General features: G+C 42.0%; 1 protein-coding gene and 1 long non-coding RNA gene across 3 annotated transcripts in view; one reads left to right on the top strand and one right to left on the bottom strand.

The window, feature by feature from the left end:
• atrnl1a (attractin-like 1a) overlaps positions 1-21,702 on the top strand; it is a 449,940-nt gene that overhangs the window by 4,430 nt on the left and 423,808 nt on the right. The window lies entirely within an intron of this gene.
• LOC117523064 lies at positions 1,464-12,053 on the bottom strand. Its single transcript, XR_004564404.1, has 3 exons — positions 11,917-12,053; positions 3,571-3,572; positions 1,464-1,474 (listed from the first exon to the last, which is right to left on the bottom strand). It is a non-coding gene; the product is annotated as an uncharacterized LOC117523064 (long non-coding RNA).

Here is a 21,702-nt window from a genome sequence, read left to right as displayed (position 1 = left end):
CTACACATTGGAATTTTACAGAGTACTTATTACTGTGCTCTTGCTTTTTTTTTAAACTTACAAAATGTATTATTAAATTTTGAGAGGGCCTTTTTGACATGCGCCAGAGCACGGCGGTGCAAGCGGTTAGCCTGTTTGCATTCAAAATACAAGGTCCCTGTTCTCTGCTCTCTACTGACACCTGGTGTAAAACATGTACCGAACAAACTGCTGATGGGAGACATGCCAAAATAAACTACTTTAACAATGGCGTTAAACCTGTTTACTTCCACACTAGCAGAGGGCAGCATTTTTCAGTCATCCTGTGGCAAAGGTATGACCTTTGCAGCAAAAAGTGGACTTAAAATTTCAGATTTTAACTTTAGTAATTTAGCTCTAAAAGGTACGCCCTATCTAAACTTTAATGTGTTCAAATCAACTCTGTCAGAGTTCATGTAACACTTTTTGCCCTGTTGAATTTGAACTAAAATATTCATGTGTAATTCTTGAGCAATTTTTTTGCCTTCTTCCACAGACAACTATGAACTTTTTTGTTGTTGTTTTTGTAGTTTTATTAGACGTGAAATTTTGCGGTGAAATTAAATTTCGACATAAGTGTCCTTGTTTATCCTGGTTGAACTGGCTGGTGGAAATAAACTGTGACACGCTGGTGGTTCTTTGCAGTTTGAAAAACAAACGGCCTGACGCGGCACATCAGCGTGTTTGCTACAATAAACCGCTGCATTAATCTCACTTTATCTCCTTCTTGCTAAGTGCGCTTGAGGCCACGGTGAAATGAAATCGTTCTGATCAAGCAGTTTCAGTCATTATCTCCCAACGGCGAGCGGGATGAAGGCATCTGGAAGATGAAGATGATGGAGCTAATTAAGACAAAAAGAAGAAGAAAAAAGAGGCCTCACTCATTGGTGCTTTGAAGAAATGGCTCACCATGTGGCAACCACAAAGGAGCTTTTGTCTCCTAGACAACCAGAGCCAATCAAATGTGTCGGAGCCTGATAAGTGGACTGAGGCTACTTTGAGTTCACTTAATCCTGTTGATGCGCAATTTATGATGCCCATTTTGCCTCAAATTTGACACCATTCAGTGGGTGTCACATTGGCGACCCGAGGGCTGCATAAGGCCTGTGACCGAGTAGTTTATGGCCCTCAGCTTGCCTCATCAGAGAAAGCCAGTATGATAATTTACTTTCTAAACTACAAGGTGTGCACATGGAAAACAAACCATTATCTTAGTCATTATCTCAAACCTTATAATGAATACTACTAATAAACAAATAATAAATGTTTGATTGCAATGGGAATTATAGTTCATGAGGTGAAAGATGAAATGTTCCATTCAACATTGAATGGAACATTTCATCTTTCACCTCATGAAATATTCTTCCCATTGCAAGAATGAAAAAACATTCATTATTTGTTTTATATAACACCTAAAATAGATCCTTGTCAAATATTTTATTCTGTTGAATTTTAACTAGAATATTTATGTGTAATTCTTGAGCAAAATTTTTTGCCTTCTTCCACAGACATCTGTGGATTTTATTTTATTTATGTTTTTTGTAGTTTTATTCAACGTGAAATTTTGCAGTGAAATGAAATTTCAGCATAATTAAATATTCATTAAATATTCTTCCCATTGCTCGAATGAAAAAATATTCATTATTTGTTTTATATAACACCTAAACAGATCCTAGTCATTTGATATTTTATTAATTTATAAACAACAGAAAAGGGACTTACATTTTGGTGTGTGTCACTGCTACTTTGACGTCAAGCAGTTCCAAACAGTCCGATATGAACGTTAAATATCAATCTAATACTGCAAATGCCTCTAGATGGCTTATTTACAGCGTACCAGGTTTTCTTGTGTGTGTATTAGAAGAATAAGCCGGTTCAAATCATCATCTGTCACTAAAACAAACCCCATCATGTTTGTTGTTAAACTAAGCACCATCGCTGTGTCAAAGAGTTGCGAGAGTGCTAGCGTGAATGCGCAGTCCGTCAATGCTTGATTGCTGCATGTACGCAAATGCAGTAAGTCATGTTTTTAACGTTAAAGTGGTCACGGCGTGTAATGATGCAAAACGTATGGAAACAAAATTGCAAATGGGAGAAATGATCAATATGGTGACATACAGACCACCAATCAAATGACAAGGATCTACTTAAGGTGTTATATAATACATCATAATTCATGTGGACAGATTTATAGTTAGCGCTGGTAAAAAAAAAACAAAAAAAACAAAAAACTGCTTTTTTCAAAAAGGTCATGATTTTTTTTTTTTTAATTGTGAATTGGCTTTTATGGATTTAAATTTACTTGTTTCCTTTTTAATTTATTTCACTCTTCTAAATGAGACTATACAAATTACATCATTAGTTATAATCTTTATTGAAATGTTAAAACATAAAGGTGCACATACAAGTACCATTAATTAATGATACTGATTTCATATTTCGGTGATGTTTTAAGTACTGATTTCTAAAAACAATAATTTTGATGACTTTTTAAATTTTTTTTTACAGCGATTTGAATCAGCTGATTTAAATCATATCAGCCCTGTTTACAGTTACTTTAAAAGATTTAAAAGATTATCAAAAAGTGCAATTATGTAAGATTGATTTAAAACATAATAATCAGGCTAGATTTCCTCTGTTTTGACATCAGGATGGAAATTGGGGCCAAGAATGAGTCAGTGTCTTCATAAAAGTCTCCTTGCACTGTGATTCCTCACAGACACGTGACTGGCTGACAGCACCACCGCGGTGAGACGAGCTAAGCCGCGACAGGATAGCATCTTTTTGACATCAATTGTCATCATCTACTGACACACAATTCAACCAGTGTGATTATGTGTGTGTGTGTGTTTAAGCCGTAGGCTGTGTGGCCATGACGACACAGAGAACGCACTCGTGTGTGTGTGTGTGTGTGTGTGAGAGAGAGTGAGTCAGTCAGCCATCTGTCCAGTATGAGTTAATCCTTCTATGATGTAAGAGAAATAAACATGCGTGTTTTTGTCACTTTGAAGGACAACCGTGTTTACCCACATGGATTCTCAAAACACTTTGTTAACCGTTAATGTGACCGTTGACCTTCCAACCCACGGGCCACGTGACCCACCCACACACACACACACACATGATAACATTACCTGGAGTGGTAGTTATCACCAGGTAGGATTCAAAATTTTAAAAACGCTGCCATCATTCTTTAAAGTTTACTGCATGATTTGTCTGATCATAAGGGCTCCAAAAAGGTGTCACTTGGAGGATCTACAGTCTAAAGTTATTGAGTTATGAGACAAAAATGGTGACAAAATGCCAGTTTTGGTTTGTGCAAAAGTCAAACATTAAACCTGCTCATATTTGTTGAAAAGTGATACAAATTACTTGTTGAGCTGATAAAATCGAGACCTGCGTGTTTATTCGGCACACTTTGTATTCAGCGCCCTTTTTGATTTTGAACCAGGAACCTTCTGTTCTCAAAACACGTGCACTGAGCACATTTAACATATTCCCATGTTCAATCCTGTTTGTCCATCCAACAACTAAGTTTCCCCTAAGGGGCACAGCTGTAAGCTGATGTTTGCTCGGCATAATCCCATTGTTCTGTCTTTAGTTTACAACGGCGGCATTGTTCAGGTGAGCGACGTTAGTGATAGGGTTTAGAAGTGCTTTGATTTTTTTATTTTAAATTCTGTAAAAAATGCATTTCTGAATGTCAGAAATGCATGATTTATTGGCATGCAGAGCACTGACGTCCCAGCATTAATGGATAAAAATTTCGATTTTGAGAGTTTTACAGTTCTTAAGTTTTAAGATAAGAAGCTTCCCCAGAACACCGGAATTTCTCCTGACAATCGATAGATAGATAAACTTTATTGATCTCACAGAGGAGAAATTCACATTATGCCCGCTCTTAAGATAACACACAAGGTGGGTGCAAGGATAAGCAATGATAATAATACTTGTAACAGTACAAGACATAAGAAATGAGGTAGAAATAGAATATATATATATATATATATATATATATATATATATACATACACATACACGCATACCCATATGCACACACATACGTATACACATACACATATGCATAACTTATAGTTGTGAATAATTTGGATCCCTTTTTGCAAAAATTGTAGCAAACTAAACTTTTTTTTGTTTTTATGCTTGTAGAAACATAAATTTTCCAAACGCCCAGCCCAGTATAGACCTGCACTCGCACTGCCGGTTTAAACATGAGGTGTGGTCAGGGATGTTCATATCTCCTGTCACAAAAAAAACAAAAAAACATTTGTGGCTTAGACCAAGAAAAACCTGGTGTGAGGTGCCGCGCTTGCATTTATTTGTTTTAAGAGCGTGACACTCAAATGCACAAATGGGTTCACAAGTGTGTAAGACACAACAAATAAGATGACAGTATTCATCAGTAGCCATGTTCAAAGCATGTAGCTGACGTGTGATGTGAGGTCGCAAAGGGAAGCGATAGATAGATAGAGAGAGAGAGAGAGAGAGAGAGAGAGAGAGAGAGAGAGAGAGAGAGAGAGAGAGAGAGAGAGAGAGAGAGATACTTTATACATTTTTTTATTCATCTGCCGGAGAGCATACATACATACATACATACAGAATTCATCCATACAATAAAATACCAATAAATAAGAGAAATATAAAAACACATGGAAGTAAAAGTACATTAACAAGAAGCGTTAAACAATCTCATGGCGGCCGGGACAAATGATCTTCTATACCTCTCAGTCCTGCATCTCATGGAGAGAAATCTGTCACTGCGGTTGCTTTTCTGAGCTCCACAGTGTCGTGTAGAGGATGAGATTTGTTGTTAATAAGAGTTCATAATACACCTCAACCTACACTCCACCAGTTCACTCACAGAGATGCCTCCCTCCCCATCACTGACACCCACTTCCTGACAAATTTGTCCAGTCTGTTACTGTCCCTAACAGACAAGCTGTAACCCCCAACACACAACAGCAAATAATAGAGCGCTGACCACAACAGATTGATAAAAAAGGAAAAGCATATCGCTACAAATATCAATAGATTTCAGTCTTCTGAGGAAGAACAGTCTGCTTTGTCCCCTTTTATACGCTGCATTTACCTGCACCGACCAGTCCAATCTATTGTCAATGTGGACGCCGAGGTACTTGTATGTGGAGACCACCTCAATGTCCACATTGTCTATGCTGACTGGTAGGTGTTGTGCTTTCCTCTTGCCAAAGTCAACTGTCATCTCCTTTGTTTTGCTGGTGTTCAATACGATGCTGTGTATTAGAAAAAAAAAAACCTCAACGGCTGGAGAACACCAAGGACACGCCTACGTCTCATCTGGCTGTGGTAGGTAGATGGTGACTCTGGAGAGGCAGGGATGGACTGGATGTCTGTCTGGGTGGTTGCCATCCAGAAACCAGTGTGGTTCTTTGGTCTAGTGGATGTGGCACCAGTGCATGCTCCCAGACTTGACTTTCTTTCTGCATCAATACATTTTCCATTTGTTTTCTGGGCTCTGTTATCCTTTGACTGATTTCCTTAAAACGCTTGCCTTATGACATTATAAAGATGTAATAGGGATAAAAGTGAGAAGGCTGACTGCTTGCCTTTGTTGGTTGATGAATGTAATAGCAGTTGGTGTTTATTACCCTGGAGGAAGTCTGAGCTCTGTGTGTGCACCTTGTAGCATCTTAAAATCAGTAATTATCTCCAGCATCCACTTTATCAGCTTCCCTGAAGGCCTCAGCCTTCTATTAATTGCACCATGGGGATTTTGTCTGCACCAGGCAGGGGTTCCTCTATCATTTATTGAGTACCTGCTCTGTAGTGAAAACTAAAAATGCTACAATGATTCCTGAAATGTTTTTTAGTTCAGTGAATGTTGTTTTGGAGACAGGTCCAACCCTGATTAGAGAGCCGGTGCGTGTTTCTGGCCCCAAAAAGGCATTTTTCCTCCCTCTCACTTCAAATTGCATTTCCACACAAATGATTTCACTCCTGAAACATGTGCTCGCAGTGCCTGGCTGAGTGCGTTTGTTGTGTTTGTGTGTCTGTCCGGCTTTTGCCGAGTGTGTTTACAGCCTGCGTTTTTCTGTTTGTGTCCCTGTCGGTTTGTTTGCTCGTGTCCTCCTGGACTTGGACCTCTTTGATTTAGATTTTTCTGCCCATGTCCTGATCCTCCATCTGCTGTGTGTGTTTAAAAGGGGAATCCCGGACTCATTCCTCAGCTCTGTTCCTCAGCCGGGACTTAAAATCTTCTTTGCAGGAAGCTGCAGCACTCGTACCACTGAGGCACTGAACCTCTCGTGGATGTGGATTAATAAATGCGGGGAAAAATAACAGAAACAAAATCTCACATTAGATGTAATGTCAACTTCCCAAAGTGAACCAGGGCCATGCTGGAATTCCATCAATGCACAAGACTTCCTGAAGTGTGCAAAGCTGTTGCATTATTCTGGAAGTATTGTTCAAATTTAGACTTTTCCTGCATTTGAGAGAAATTAAACCATCATCTGCAAAACCTCTGACTCCAGCGATTGAAAAGTTACAAACAGGCAACCCTTTTCTCCCAACCCTGGTCATCAGGGACCCCTAACCTGCACATTTTCCATCTTTCCATGTTCTGCCAAAAACTAATGAGCTAATTTGTGTATGTCTATTATTGTCTGATTGGCTGAAGGGATCTGGAGGACCAGTTTTGGGAACCACTGGTCATTAATCCTGCCATCACAAACACTGATTTTAATTTGGCTGTCTCAGTGGCAACATTTCTGTTGTGTTAATCTGTTTTGTCTTGTTAGTACAGCCGCAGCAGATGGTCACCCCACTGTGTCTGGTCTGCTTCAGGTGTCTTCCTGTAAAATAACAAAAACCTCACTTTTTTCTTTTTCTTACCACTGTCAGCATTGTACTTACTCGTGGGTTGGTAAGGTCTGGATGGTTTATGATTTGGCACTGTGGGAATACATTGAATTGACTTGAACCCTTATCCTGACCTATAGCACTTACAGAGAAAGTGATTTGCATGGACACTTGGCATCTGAGAAATCAACTGAGAGCCTCTTGCCAAATCCAGAAGCGAGCAGTGCCCTTACAGAAGTAGCAGCTAGTGTCGAAGCACACGAACATCCAATTCTCCCAACCTCATATAGGCACTTATGTACAAATATAGGGGGCGCACTTTGATTTTGCCTGATTTTTCTGAAGTTGGCCAGCCAACGTGTTTCTGGCTGTAGCTCTTTTGTAAACCACAGTGTGTCCAGAAAAAAAAAAAAAAAAATCAAATACGTCTAAATAAGATTGGATAAGCACAAAGTTGTAATAAATACAAACCCTGAAACACTACCACGTCCTGCTGATTTGACTTCTCCCATGTTTGCACACAGCAGCCACGTAGGATATCATTCCGCTGTTGGGCTCTGTGCTGGTTCCACACTGCTTCATATGTTGCCAACTTTGATATTTCCAAGTTCTACTATAGTTCCACATGACGGTCAGTAAACATCTGATAGGCGTTGTCACGCTTGTGTAGGCTGATTATTTCATTTGTCCACAGTCAATAAGCAGGTAACACTGCTAACATGAACGGCTGGTAGCGGTTTCAAGTCCCGTGTCTTCGTCAGAACTCTCCCGTTGAGATCGCGAACAGAGCGTCCACCATCATCACCCTCCATCGCTTTCTCTCTGACTCTTCGTGGTCACACTTCTCCAAAATCGGATAAACGTGTGCGGCTTTCTCTGTGACACTCATCGTCTCCTGCCGGAACGCCCCTCACAGTGAGACATTTTTTCAGCTCTGGGAGCATTATATTCCTGAAATTTTCCAGGCCATCCATGACAACAGATTCTGAGAAAACGCATGTGAAAGTAACAGTAAACAAACACTAAAATCATTACAAAATAAAGCTCATTAGCTAGGTGCTACGAAACAAAAATTGTCACAGCACTGATGCTACCTGAAGTATGTTGATCTACTAAGAAAAAACAAAACAAAACAAAACAGGTGTTTACGACGCAGTGCATTCTGAATTGATTTTTCCTATCTGCGTTAGTGAGAATTTGGATCACCTTCCTGTACTGGGCGGAGCATCCACAGTCCTCGATGACTTAAATACAACACTCACTTTTATAAAATGCTGCTCTAAAATGACGTGAAACACAAAGCTACACACTGTTTGTAGCTTTGACTATTCTCAAGGTTGGTATCTGGGCATTTAACCTCAAGGGGCGGGTTTTGTCGGTGAAAACCGCCAAACTCAATACAAATACTTATAATTTGGTCACTTTTCAAAGGGGTCAGACTCGTCAATAAATTCAATTTAACGTGCAATGGTTCATTTTAGGTCATCTTGATGTGCAAATTTCACAGTTCTAGACAACGATAGTTGTCAGCTGGCCATTAGAAGCAAGTTAGAGACAATAAAAACCAGCTGATTTCAATAAAACAGAATACAGCCTGAGCGTGTTGTTACCGAGTGGACAGTCACGGAAGCACAAGTTCTCAGATTGGTCAGTTTGCCAAAGTGACGTAGCGCCAACCTTGAGAATTGTTTGCATTATGCAAGTATGTTAAAAATTTTGTGTTGCTAATCCTTTTTTTTGTATTTAAATTCCAGGATAAGACGGTTCCATCATGGCAAATTACAAATATCACTATGTAACATAGCATGCTCGCTAGCCTAGCATGCATCCTACAATAGCTTGCCAAGCTAGCTAGCCTGGTTCACCCTGCTCAGAGTGGATCTCGGTTATCTTTATAATTTTATTACTGGTAAATTTTAGAATTGATTTAGATGAGATATAGTCATTATCTCACAGGAATATATCACAATTATCTGGGAACTACTTTTTGCGCAGGAATTCATCAAGCACGTCGGCCGCGGGTGTGTGGTAACACAGAATAGCCAGCAACTGGAGAGTTGTTCGGCCACAATGAGAGCGTCTACTTTTAGCTTGCCGTAAGCTAAGCTAGTGGCGCTCATGAGAGTGTGAGTCTGGTTAGCTAGCATCTAGCATGTTGCGAAACAGGTTTGTTGTTTGTAAGAAAATGTACTGTGCATTCAGATACTACAGTTTAATTTTCCTCGATTTAACATCATACAATATTTATTGAGGAGGTAAGAATCATGTTTTGTTATTTTTTTAAATTAACACTTGGTGATGGCGGCACACATTTACAAACAATTTAAAAGGCCATAATGTATGATTGAGATAATTATTCACACCCATCAAACTGCTCAAAATTGTTAAATTATTGATCCATGCTGTCAAATTAATTATTGCTTCATTTTGGTCTGCAAATTAAATTTCTGTGTTTGGTGTTTTACTTTCAGAAGCAACTGATAAAACAAATGGGATTCTTGCATGTTCAGCCAGTTTACAACATTTATTTCTGCATTTACATTTCTGATTTGTGTTTATTCATTGTTCTGTATCTGATTTATGAGGCTGAACGTGCTGGACCATTTGAAAGGTTTCGAAAGCTTACAATGGGTGTGGTTTGGGGATTTTGTGTTTTTACACACACACACACACACACACACACACACACACACACACACACACACACACACACACACACACACACACACACGGGAAACCGTCCAGTAATATGACTGAAGGGCTGACTACATGGGATAGTGATTTCAGTCGGCATGGCAATGCTTTGCAGACCCATAAAAAAGAATAATGTCTTAATGTAAACCACATGTGATGAGGCTCAACATACATGCACGCTCACATGCACACTCGTCTGTGAGCTGCAGGACACAGTATATAATCAGCCTGCGGCCTGTCTGGGCTGGGTGTAAACTGCAGTAACACTGCAGCCTGTTGTCAGACTGTAATAAAAGCTCTATTTCTGCAGACAAACACACACAAACACGTAAAATGACCTCCTGCTTATTTTGACTGCACGTTTTCATGGACATCATGGATAAAAATGCGTTCTGAAGGTTTTTGGTGAAGACATGGACATGGAGAGTAGAATTTCTCACACAACTCTCTGGAGGAACTGTAACACCTGCGACAATACAGTGACGAGAACTCAACGAGCAAACAAATGAGCAAACACTGTTAAATCAGTCAAAGAGTCCATCGTGCAAAGGCCGTCAATCAATCTATGAGTCTGTTGTGCAAAGGCCGTCAAATCAGTCTGTAAGTCCATCGTGCAAAGGCCGTTAAATCAGCCGATGCGTCCATCGTGCAAATGCTTTTAAATCAGTCGATGAGTCCATCGTGCAAACGGCAGTAAATCAGTCAATGAGTCCATAGTGCAAATGCCTTTAAATCAGTCGATGAGTCGGTCGTGCAAACGTCTTTAAATCAGCCAATGAGTCTGTCGTGCAAACGTCTTTAAATCAGCCGATGAGTCCATCGTGCAAATGCTTTTAAATCAGTCGATGAGTCCATCGTGCAAACGGCAGTAAATCAGTCAATGAGTCCATAGTGCAAATGCCTTTAAATCAGTCGATGAGTCGGTCGTGCAAACGTCTTTAAATCAGCCAATGAGTCTGTCGTGCAAACATCTTTAAATCAGCCGATGAGTCCATCGTGCACATGCCTTTAAATCAGTCGATGAGTCCATCGTGCAAATGCCTTTAAATCAGTCGATGAGTCGGTCATGCAAACGGCGGTAAATCAGTCGATGAGTCCATCGTGTAAATGCCTTTAAATCAGTCGATGAGTCGGTTGTGCAAACGGCGGTAAATCAGTCGATGAGTCCATCGTGCAAACGCTGTTAATTCAGTCAATGAGTCCGTTGTACAAACGCGTTTAAATCAGCCAATGAGTCCATCATGCAAACGCCGTTAAATCAGTCGATGAGACCGTTGTACAAACGGCGATAAATCAGTCAATGACTCCATCGTGCAAACGTCGTTAAATCAGTCAGTGAGTCCGTTGTACAAATGCCATTAAATCAGTCTATGAGTCCATCATGCAAACGGCGTTAAATTAGTCAATGAGTCAATTGTGCAAAGGCCTTTAAATTAGCTGATGAGTCCATCATGCAAATGCCTTTAAATCAGTTGATGAGTAGGTTGTGCAAACGCAGTTAAATCAATCAACGAGTCTGTTGTGCAAATGCTTTTAAATCAGTCGATGAGTCCATTGTGCAAATGGCGTTAAATCAGTCGATGAGTCCGTTGTACAAATGCCATTAAATCAGTCTATGAGTCCATCGTGCAAATGGCGTTAAATCAGTCGATGAGTCCGTTGTACAAATGCCATTAAATCAGTCTATGAGTCCATCGTGCAAATGGCGTTAAATTAGTCAATGAGTCCATCGTGCAAAGGCCGTCAAATCAGTCAATGAGTCAATTGTGCAAAGGCCGTTAAATCAGCCGATGAGTCCATCGTGCAAATGCCTTTAAATCAGTCGATGAGTAGGTCGTGCAAACGCAGTTAAATCAATCAATGAGTCTGTCGTGCAAACAGCAGTAAATCAGTCAGAGTCTGTCGTGCAAATGGCGTTAAATCAGCCGATGAGTCCGTTGTACAAATGCCATTAAATCAGTCAATGAATCTGTCATGCAAACGCCGTTAAATCAACTGATGAGTCAGTCATGCAAATGCTGTTAAATCAGTAGATGAGTCAGTTGTGCAATCGCCGTTAAATCAGTTGATGAGTCGGTCGTGCAAACGCTGTTAAATCAGTTGATGAGTTGGTCGTGCAAACGCTGTTAAATCAGTTGAGTTGGTCGTGCAAACACTGTTAAATCAGTTGATGAGTCAGTTGTGCAAACGCTGTTAAATCAGTTGATGATTATCATCCAACTTACATGGCTCCAAATTATTCAATGCCAACCATGCCAGAGAATGAGTCAAAGCAAATTGATGTTTTGGTCTTCAAGATGATTTGACTCTTTTGATTTGACTCTTTAGAAAAAAACGACTGGCCACAGGCAGCCAGGTCGGGGTTAACTGAGGAATTACACAGAGGTCAAAACTTAAAAATGCTCCAGCCATATTGAAAACTATATCATGTTATGCGTTATCATGAAGATTCCAAAAAGGTATAGTTTGGACTAGCTATGACTGAATGTTCTGGAGTTATGTGGTAAAAACTTTAAGAATGGTGACAAAGGTTAATTTCAGTTTGTACAGGGGTCAAATCTGAGTAGAAGACATCCAAAGGACACATCTAAAAGATGGCTCTCATCCTTTGTTCCTTGGGAGATACCCGTTCATGAGTTTTCGTGTCAAATTCTATACGTTTTTGTATGGAACTAAGGGGTTTTCAAGTTGTCTGCAGTATTTCATTGTTCTGTTTTGTATGACTTTTACTATTCCTGTGGGGAAAAATGGTCTTGGGTTTTCATGGACTTACTATAACAACAAACTGGAAGAGTTTAGCTGTTTTTTTGTTGTTTTTTTTTGCAAGACCTTTCGTTGCGGGGAAATAAAAATCTGTCATTGTGTGATTTAGACGGAGTGCAGGTTAAAGCGATTTCTCTTTATGCAGTGAATTTCTGCCTGTGTCTGGTTTTCCTTTCCTCAGCATAATAGACCAGGGTTAAAGGTTAACAGCCTCAGAAAGTGTGTTAACCTTTAACCATGAAGAAGGTCAGTCTGGAGATCCGCCCAGAATGAATCTGCGACTGTATCTGCTCAACTAGGAGTGGATGAATAGTTGACATTCACCTCCCACAGGGTTTAAAAAAGAAAATAAAAATGTGTTCTTATTGATATGCAGCCCAGCATGCATTTTACTTTTTGCCCCATCTTCATCCCATTATTCTCATACTTTGTTGTCATTTTGTTTTTTCACAACTGGAAATTATGCTTGCCAGGAGATATTCCATCCTTCCGGCAACCTTTTGTATCTTAAAACTCAAGTCCCATAAAAATCTCAAAATTGGAATTGAATAAAACTGAGAGTTCAAAGCTCTACATGCCAAAAAAAACAAACAAAAAAAACAAAAACAAAAATCATACAGGTCTGACATTTATAAACACCTTTTTGACTGGTTTTGGGTTTCACAAGCAGAATGTACCAGAAGCCCTGAAATGCTCATATTACCCACTAGATGGCGACAAAAGCTGGTCAAATCTGCAGCAAGGTCTGGACTGTTTGTTCATTTGAGAAGTTAACTTCTGGATAAATAGATCAATCAAAGATCAATGTACAGTTCTGTTCCTGACCTTATGGATGACTTGTTTCTGATCTGATTTTTTTTTTTTTTTTTTAGTTTTGTCCCTTGTGGAGATATATGATATTATCTGTGTAGAGGTGAGATGATAGCTGCTGATACCTGTGTATCATGAGCTTTAATGACATATAATTAGTCATTAACTATTGTCGTTGTTGATTAATTTAAAAAAAATTATTGAAAAAAGCTGCATTTTAAGTGATTTGAAGGTTGGTGGTACATTTAGAACAAATCCAGCTGCTCCCAGTTCTCGCATATCGCGTTCTATTTTGTGTGTGTGTGTGTTATTGTTGTTTTTTTATTACCTCAGCCAAGGAGGTTATATTTTCGGTCGCGTCTGTTTGTTTGTTGGTTGGTTGGTTTGTTAGCAGGATTACTCAAAAAATCCTCAACAGATTTCAATAAAGTTTTTACCAGGGGTGTATCTTGGCCTAACTTAGAAATCATTAAATTTTGGTAATGATCCGGAAGACGATCCGGATCCAGTAAGTTTTTTAAGGATTCTTTATCATTGCAGGATAGGGCCAATTTCAACATTTTTGCATCTAAGTTCATGAAGATGGGTCACAAAGGCTGAACAAAAATTAAGTTACGACACAACAATAATTTAGCATTTGTTGAATAAACTTGTTATTAAAAAAAAAAAACTCATAGTTCATGCAGTTTCTCTTTATAAATACATTTGCTGAAGATCTAAGGGTTTAACAATTTTCAATTTCAATTTCAATTTAATTTCATTTATATAGCGCCAAATCACAACAGGGTTGCCTCAAAGCGCTTCACACAGGTAAGGTCTAACCTTACCAACCCCCAGAGCAACAGTGGTAAGGAAAACCTCAAGCAGACCAGACTCAGAGGGGTGACCCTCTGCTTGGGCCATGCTACAGACATAAATTACAGAACAATTCACAGAACAATTCACAGATGAATATACAAGAAATGCTATTGGTGCACAGGACAGGAGGATCATCAACACAAATACAACTCCCATCTCTGGATGGAGCTGCACCTTAAACAGAGAAAAAATAGAAATACGCATCAGAAAGACAAAAAATACTGTATAATTTGCCAGCATTAAACCACAAGAAAAACAGAGAAATACTAAGGTGATCACCGGCCACTAGCCCTGAACTTCACTAAAAGACCAAGAATTTAGGTAAAGTTGAGGCCGCGGCCTGCTGCAATTACTAATAAATGAATTAAAAGAGTAAAAAGCATAAAACAAAACTGTACCAGTATGCTAGCCATATGAAAGGGAAAATAAGTGCATCTTAAGTCTGGACTTGAAAATCTCCACAGAATCTGACTGTTTTATTGACGCAGGGAGATCATTCCACAGAACAGGGGCACGATAAGAGAAAGCTCTGTGACCTGCAGAGTTCTGATTCACCTTAGGAACACAAAGTAGTCCTGCACCCTGAGAACGGAAAGTCCGGGCTGATACGTAAGGTTTTATTAGGTCAGCTAGGTAGGGAGGTGCCAGTCCATGAATAATTTTATAGGTTAGTAACAGAACCTTAAAATCTGATCTCACTGGTACAGGAAACCAGTGAAGGGATGCCAAAATGGGTGTAATGTGGTTGTACTTTCTGCTTCGTGTCAAAAGTCTGGCTGCAGCATTTTGAACCAATTGGAGACCCCTAATGCTAGACTGCGGTAAACCAGAAAACAGAACATTGCAGTAGTCCAATCTAGAAGAGATAAATGCGTGGATCAGGATCTCAGCATCAGCCACAGACAGGATGGGACGAATCTTCACTATATTTCACAGGTGGAAGAAAGCAGTCCTAGTAATATTTCTAATGTGGAGGACAAAGGACAACGAAGGATCAAAAATTACCCCAAGGTTCCTCACTTTGTCAGTGTGATGTATGACACACGAGCCGAGGCTGAGCGTTAACTGGTCAAATTGATGCCGATGTCTCACTGGACCAAGAACCATCATTTCAGTCTTATAAGAGTTTAAAAGTAGGAAGTTTCTAGACATCCAACTTCTCACTGCTGCAAGGCAATCTTCTAAGGATTTTATGTGAAAGAGATTACCAGCAGTTATCGGCATGTATAACTGAGTATCATCTGCATAGCAGTGAAAGGTAATCCCAAAACGCCGCAATATGTGCCCAAGGGGTGCTATATAAAGGGAGAAAAGCAGGGGGCCTAAGAAAGACCCCTGTGGAACCTGTTGGGAAAGTGTAAGTACACGGACCCACAACAGGGGGCGCAAATGAACGGACAATAGAATAGGTCAAATAACAACACTTTACTGTTGCGAACGTGCACAACAAACACAACAGATTCCACAATAGATCAAAGGTCAAATTACAAGGTGTCGTGTGGGCAGGCTCGAAGATAGGAGACGCCTGTCCAAAGCAGAACCGGAACCACACGATTTCCTCCGCCACCAGACCCCGGGAATACTGGAGCCGCCAAGTCCCGAACTCCCAGGTGGCCACTGCCTCCGCGTGTCGGACCTGGTACTGCTGGCGAGGAACAAAAACACAATTAACGTGGGTGCGTCTGCACCCAGCAATCTGCACGGCAGGGAAGCTACCTCCACCTCTCGTTGGAGAAAAAGTCTGTTATCACTCACAAAAATCACAACAAAAAGGCTTTCTATCAAGCAGTCAGGCTGAGGATATTACCTTTCAGGTAGAACGATATCTCGGCAAAGAGGTGGAGATGACGTCTTGCTGATATACCGATGCAGATCAGATGAGTGGTGACAGCTGTCACAGGTGATGAGTGTCAGCTGTCACCCCGGCTGCTCCTGTGAGGCGGCAGCGCCCTCTGGTGCCTGGAGCCCGCACTCCAGGCAGGGTGCCCTCTGGTGGTGGTGGGCCAGCAGTACCTCCTCTTCAGCAGCCCACACAACAGAACCCCAAATTTCATGTCACTAAGGTTAGAGGTAATGTTACTGTACAAAACACAGTGAGAACGCCTGGTCAAGTATGGCGTCAGCCATGCAAGGGCACTTCCAGTAATCCCAAAATGATTTTCCAGCCTATCAAGTAGAATATGATGATCCACTGTATCAAATGCAGCACTGAGATCGAACAGCAACAGAACCGTAGTGGTGTCCGAATCCATTGTAAGCAGAAGATCATTCACCACTTTAGTGACAGCCGTCTCTGTGGAATGATATTTTCTAAAAGCAGACTGCAGTGGCTCAAAAAGATTATTCTCAGTAAGATAGTCTATGAGCTGCCGTGACACCACGTTTTCCAGAATTTTAGAGAAAAATGATAGATTTGATATCGGCTGATAGATTTTCAATACACTAGGGTCAAGATTAGGTTTCTTAAGTAATGGTTTAGTAATGGTCAGGCCGGTCAGACCTGGCAGGCCCAAACATATTGTGAGGGTCTGCTGGGAATGACTGGCGGAACCCTCTGTCAGCGAGGTCTTCAACTCCCACCTCCCGGAGAGCTTCACCCAGATCCCGGGGGAGGTTGGAGACATGGAGTCCGAGTGGACCATGTTCTCCACCTCCATTGTTGATGTGGCCGCTCGTAGCTGTGGTCGCAAGGTCTCTGGTGCCTGTCGCGGCGGCAATCCCCGAACCCGGTGGTGGACGCTGGAAGTAAGGGATGCTGTCAAGCTGAAGAAGGAGTCCTACTTGTCTTTGTTGGTAGGTGGGACCGCGGAGGCAGCTGAGAGGTACCGGCAGGCCAAGCATGCCGCAGCCCGTGCGGTCGCAGAGGCAAAAAGTCGGATCTGGGAGGAGTTTGGGGAGGCCATGGAGGAGGACTATCGGTCGGCCTCGAAGAAATTCTGGCAAACCATCCGACGCCTCAGGAGGCAGAAGCAGCTCTCCACCAGCACTGTCTACTGTGCGAGTGGGGAGCTGTTGACCCTGACTGGGAATGTTGTCGGGCGGTGGAAGGAATACTTCGAGGATCTCCTCAATCCCATTGTCATGTCTTCCGAAGAGGAAGCAGAGACTGGGGACTCAGAGGCAGACTCATCCATTACCCAGGCTGAAGTCACCGAGGTGGTTAGAAAGCTCCTCGGTGGCAAGGCTCCTGGGGTGGATGAAATCCGTCCTGAGTACCTTAAATCTCTGGATGTTGTGGGACTGTCTTGGCTGACACGCCTCTGCAACATCGCGTGGCGGTTGTGGACAGTGCCTCTGGATTGGCAGACCGGGGTGGTGGTCCCTCTGTTTAAGAAGGGGGACCGGAGGGTGTGTTCCAACTACAGGGGGATCACACTCCTCAGCCTCCCCGGTAAGGTCTATTCCAGAGTACTGGAGAGGAGAATTCAACCGATAGTTGAACCTCGGATTCAGGAGGAGCAGTGTGGTTTTCGTCCTGGTCCCGGTACACTGGACCAGCTCTACACGCTCCATCGGGTGCTCGAGGGTTCATGGGAGTTCATCCAACCAGTCCACATGTGCTTTGTGGATCTGGAGAAGGTGTTTGACCGTGTTCCTCAGAGCACCCTGTGGGGGGTGCTCCTGGAGTACGGGGTCCGTGGTCCTTTGCTAAGGGCTATCTGGTCCCTGTACGACTGCAGCAGGAGCTTGGTTCGCATTGCCGGTAGTAAGTCAAACCTGTTTCCAGTGCACGTTGGCCTCCACCAGGGCTGCCCTTTGTCACTGTTTCTGTTCATTATCTTTATGGACAGAATTTCTAGGCACAGCCAGGGTGTAGAGGGGGTCTGGTTTGGGAACCACAGAATCTCGTCTCTGCTGTTTGCGGACGATGTGGTTCTGTTGGCTTCGTCAATTCAGGACCTTCAGCGTGCACTGGGGCGGTTTGCAGCCGATTGTGAAGCGTCCGGGATGAAAATCAGCACCTCCAAATCCAAGGCCATGGTTCTCGACCAGAAAAAGGTGCTTTACCCTCTTCAGGTCGGAGGAGGAGTTTAAGTATCTCGGGGTCTTGTTCACGAGTGAGGGACGGATGGAGCGTGAGATCGACAGACGGATCGGTGCAGCATCTGCAGTGATGCGGTTGCTGTATCGGACCGTCGTGGTGAAGAGAGAGCTGAGTAGGGGGGCAAAGCTCTCGATTTTTTTGGATGCCCCCTGGACGCCTCACTGGAGAGGTGTTTCGGGCATGTCTCATCGGGAGGACGCCCCGGGGAAGACCCAGGACACGGTGGAGGGACTACATCTCTCGGCTGGCTTGGGAACGCCTTGGGGTTCCCCCGGAGGAGCTGGGGGAGGTGTGTGTGGATCGGAAGGTCTGGGCGGCTTTGCTTGAGCTGCTGTCCCCGCGATCTGACTCCGGATAAAGCGGAAGAAAATGGATGAAAGTAATGGTTTAATCACTACAGATCCAGAAGTTAAAGAAAGCTTAATAATTTCCAGCACAGTTGGCCCAAGAGTGGGCCACAGGTCCTTAAACAGTTTTGTTGGTATAGGATCAAATAAACAGGTTGTGCTTTTTTGTTGACATTACAAGTTTTGTCAGCATGCCTAGTGAGATACGATCAAATTCTGTAAATCTAGGTAATACCTCAGTAGTGGTGCCCACCTCAATAGCAGGGTGTAGTGGCTGGGTTAAGGCATGCCCAGATATGTTTAACCTGATGTCTTCTATTTTCTTCCCAAAGTAATCCAGGAAATCTTGTGCTGTAAAAGGAGAGCGAACTACAGGTGGTTGTCCATGCATAAGTGTTTCCACCGTGTTGAACAAGAACTTTGAGTTATGCTTGTTTTTGTTGATCAAATCAGAGTAGTAGGTCCACTTTGTAGCCAATAATGCATGCTTATAGTCTAAGATAGCATCACGCCACGCAAGGTGAAATACTTCTAATTTTGAACGATGCCATTTCTGTTCTAGACCTCTTGCTTTATGCTTGAGGTCACGCAGATAATCATTGAACCAAGGTGACTGTGATTTGGGGAGCGTGCTTTTAACACAGGTGGTGCAATCATGTCGAATGTAGTTTTGAGCACTGAGTTTAAACTGTCCACAAGTCTGTCTACTGACTGGGTATTTGTCAAATGTGAAGCTAAGACATCAGGCAGTCTAGCTTCGAGTTCAGTCTTAGTTGAGGAGTTGATGCACTGCCGTAATGATATATAAGGTTGTTGTTCCACTAAACATGGCAGCGAAACTGCAAACTTAATAAGTGAGTGATCAGACACCACTGATGTAAGAGGCATGTTATCAATATTCGTGACAGCAATACCACGTGCGAGAACCAGATCCAGGGTATTTCCACTAATGTGCGTCGAATCCCGAATGCATTGCCGAAATCCTAATGCATCCACAATTTCCAGAAATGATTTGCAGAGGGGATCAGAAGACTTATTTAGTGGTTAATGCGCTTGGTTTCAGTTCAGAAGGTTCCGGGTTCAAATCCCACCCCTGCCACATTTCTCCATGTAATGTGGAGTTGCGTCAGGAAGGGCATCCGGCGTAAAACTTGTGCCAATTCAACATGCAGATCCACCTTGGATTTGCTGTGGCGACCCCAAGTGTGAACAAGGGAGCAGCCGAAGGGACTTACTATCAGAAGACTTATTTATATGAATGTTAAACACCCCCGCCTTGCTTCGCATCATGAGGGACGTGACTAAATATATATGCTGGTGGGCAGGCCTCATTTAAGGGGAGGACAGCTGTAGGTTTAAGCCAAGTTTCACATAGCCCAATCAAGGACCTCAGTGGGGTTGACAGTTGAACTGTTTGGGTTTAGGGGTGGTTCCAGAGTAGCATATTTAAGATGCCTAGAAGTAGGTTTAGGTTTGAGACATTCCACGTGCGTTGTAGGTAGCAGACACGAAATCTTTGCTATTGCTGGAACAACCACTGGGCCATCCTCAATTTCAACATCATCCAATATAGTAATGGGTATTAAGTTTGGAAAGCATATCCCTGTATAATTTTTATGGACACGACTACGGAAGCAGGCCACAGTCTCAACTTGTTAAAATTCTTTCCCTGGCAAATAAACTGCACTATCACCATAGTGTATTTTCTGCACTAAATTCCCCGCTAAGCTAATGGATTCCACACCCACATTTATCATAAGCCATGCAGGGTCTCTAATCACCTGCTCTGTGGCCTGCTGTAGATTCCTAATGTTACCCTCCCTGTAGAACTCTATGTTCGCAGACAAGATGGCGGCACCTTCCCCAGTGGGGTGGAGGCCGTCCGGCATCAGCAAGCCATGGCGGCCCCAGAACGAAGGCCAGTTATCAATAAAGCTAAAGCCTTGCTGTCTATAAAACTGCACCAGCCACCTATTTAATGATGTGAGCCTGCTAAATGCCTCATCAGTACCTGGAGGGGTACTGATGACCAGAGACTGTTAATCAATGCAGACACATCTTTCTGGCAAGGTCACAAGTCCTCTCTATGTCCATTTTTGGTCGTTACTGTGAGTTTCTCTGTGAATTTTCAGACCTTTTGTCTGACTTAGTGCTTAGCTCAGATAATTATAGTGGGCGATTTTAATATCCACACAGATGCTGAGAATGACAGCCTCAACACTGCATTTAATCTATTATTAGACTCTATCGGCTTTGCTCAAAAAGTAAATGAGTCCACCCACCACTTTAATCATATCTTAGATCTTGTTCTGACTTATGGTATGGAAATAGAAGACTTAACAGTATTCCCTGAAAACTCCCTTCTGTCTGATCATTTTTTAATAACATTTACATTTACCCTGATGGACTACCCTGCAGTGGGGAATAAGTTTCATTACACTAGAAGTCTTTCAGAAAGCGCTGTAACTAGGTTTAAGGATATGATTCCTTCGTTATGTTCTCTAATGTCATATACCAACACAGAGCAGAGTAGCTACCTAAACTCTGTAAGGGAGATAGAGTATCTCGTCAATAGTTTTACATCCTCTTTGAAGACAACTTTGGATGCTGTAGCTCCTCTGAAAAAGAGAGCTTTAAATCAGAAGTGTCTGACTCCGTGGTATAACTCACAAACTCGTAGCTTAAAGCAGATAACCCGTAAGTTGGAGAGGAAATGGCGTCTCACTAATTTAGAAGATCTTCACTTAGCCTGGAAAAAGAGTTTGTTGCTCTATAAAAAAGCCCTCCGTAAAGCTAGGACATCTTTCTACTCATCACTAATTGAAGAAAATAAGAATAACCTCAGGTTTCTTTTCAGCACTGTAGCTAAGCTGACAAAGAGTCAGAGCTCTATTGAGCTGAGTATTCCATTAGATTTAACTAGTAATGACTTCATGACTTTCTTTGCTAACAAAATTTTGACTATTAGAGAAAAAATTACTCATAACCATCCCAAAGATGTATCGTTATCTTTGGCTGCTTTCAGTGATGCCGGTATTTGGTTAGACTCTTTCTCTCCGGTTGTTCTGTCTGAGTTATTTTCATTGGTTGCTTCGTCCAAACCATCGGCATGTTTATTGGACCCCATTCCTGCCAGGCTGCTCAAGGAAGTCCTACCATTATTTAATGCTTCAATCTTAAATATGATCAATCTATCTTTGTTAGTTGGTTATGTACCACAGGCCTTTAAGGTGGCAGTAATTAAACCATTACTTAAAAAGCCATCACTTGACCCAGCTATCTTAGCTAATTATAGGCCAATTTCCAACC

The sequence above is a fragment of the Thalassophryne amazonica genome, chromosome 13, assembly GCF_902500255.1.
Source record: "Thalassophryne amazonica chromosome 13, fThaAma1.1, whole genome shotgun sequence".
Taxonomy (NCBI): Eukaryota; Metazoa; Chordata; class Actinopteri; order Batrachoidiformes; family Batrachoididae; genus Thalassophryne; species Thalassophryne amazonica.
The sequence above is the reverse complement of the archived record's forward strand: the minus strand, read 5'-3'. Positions and strand labels throughout refer to the sequence as shown.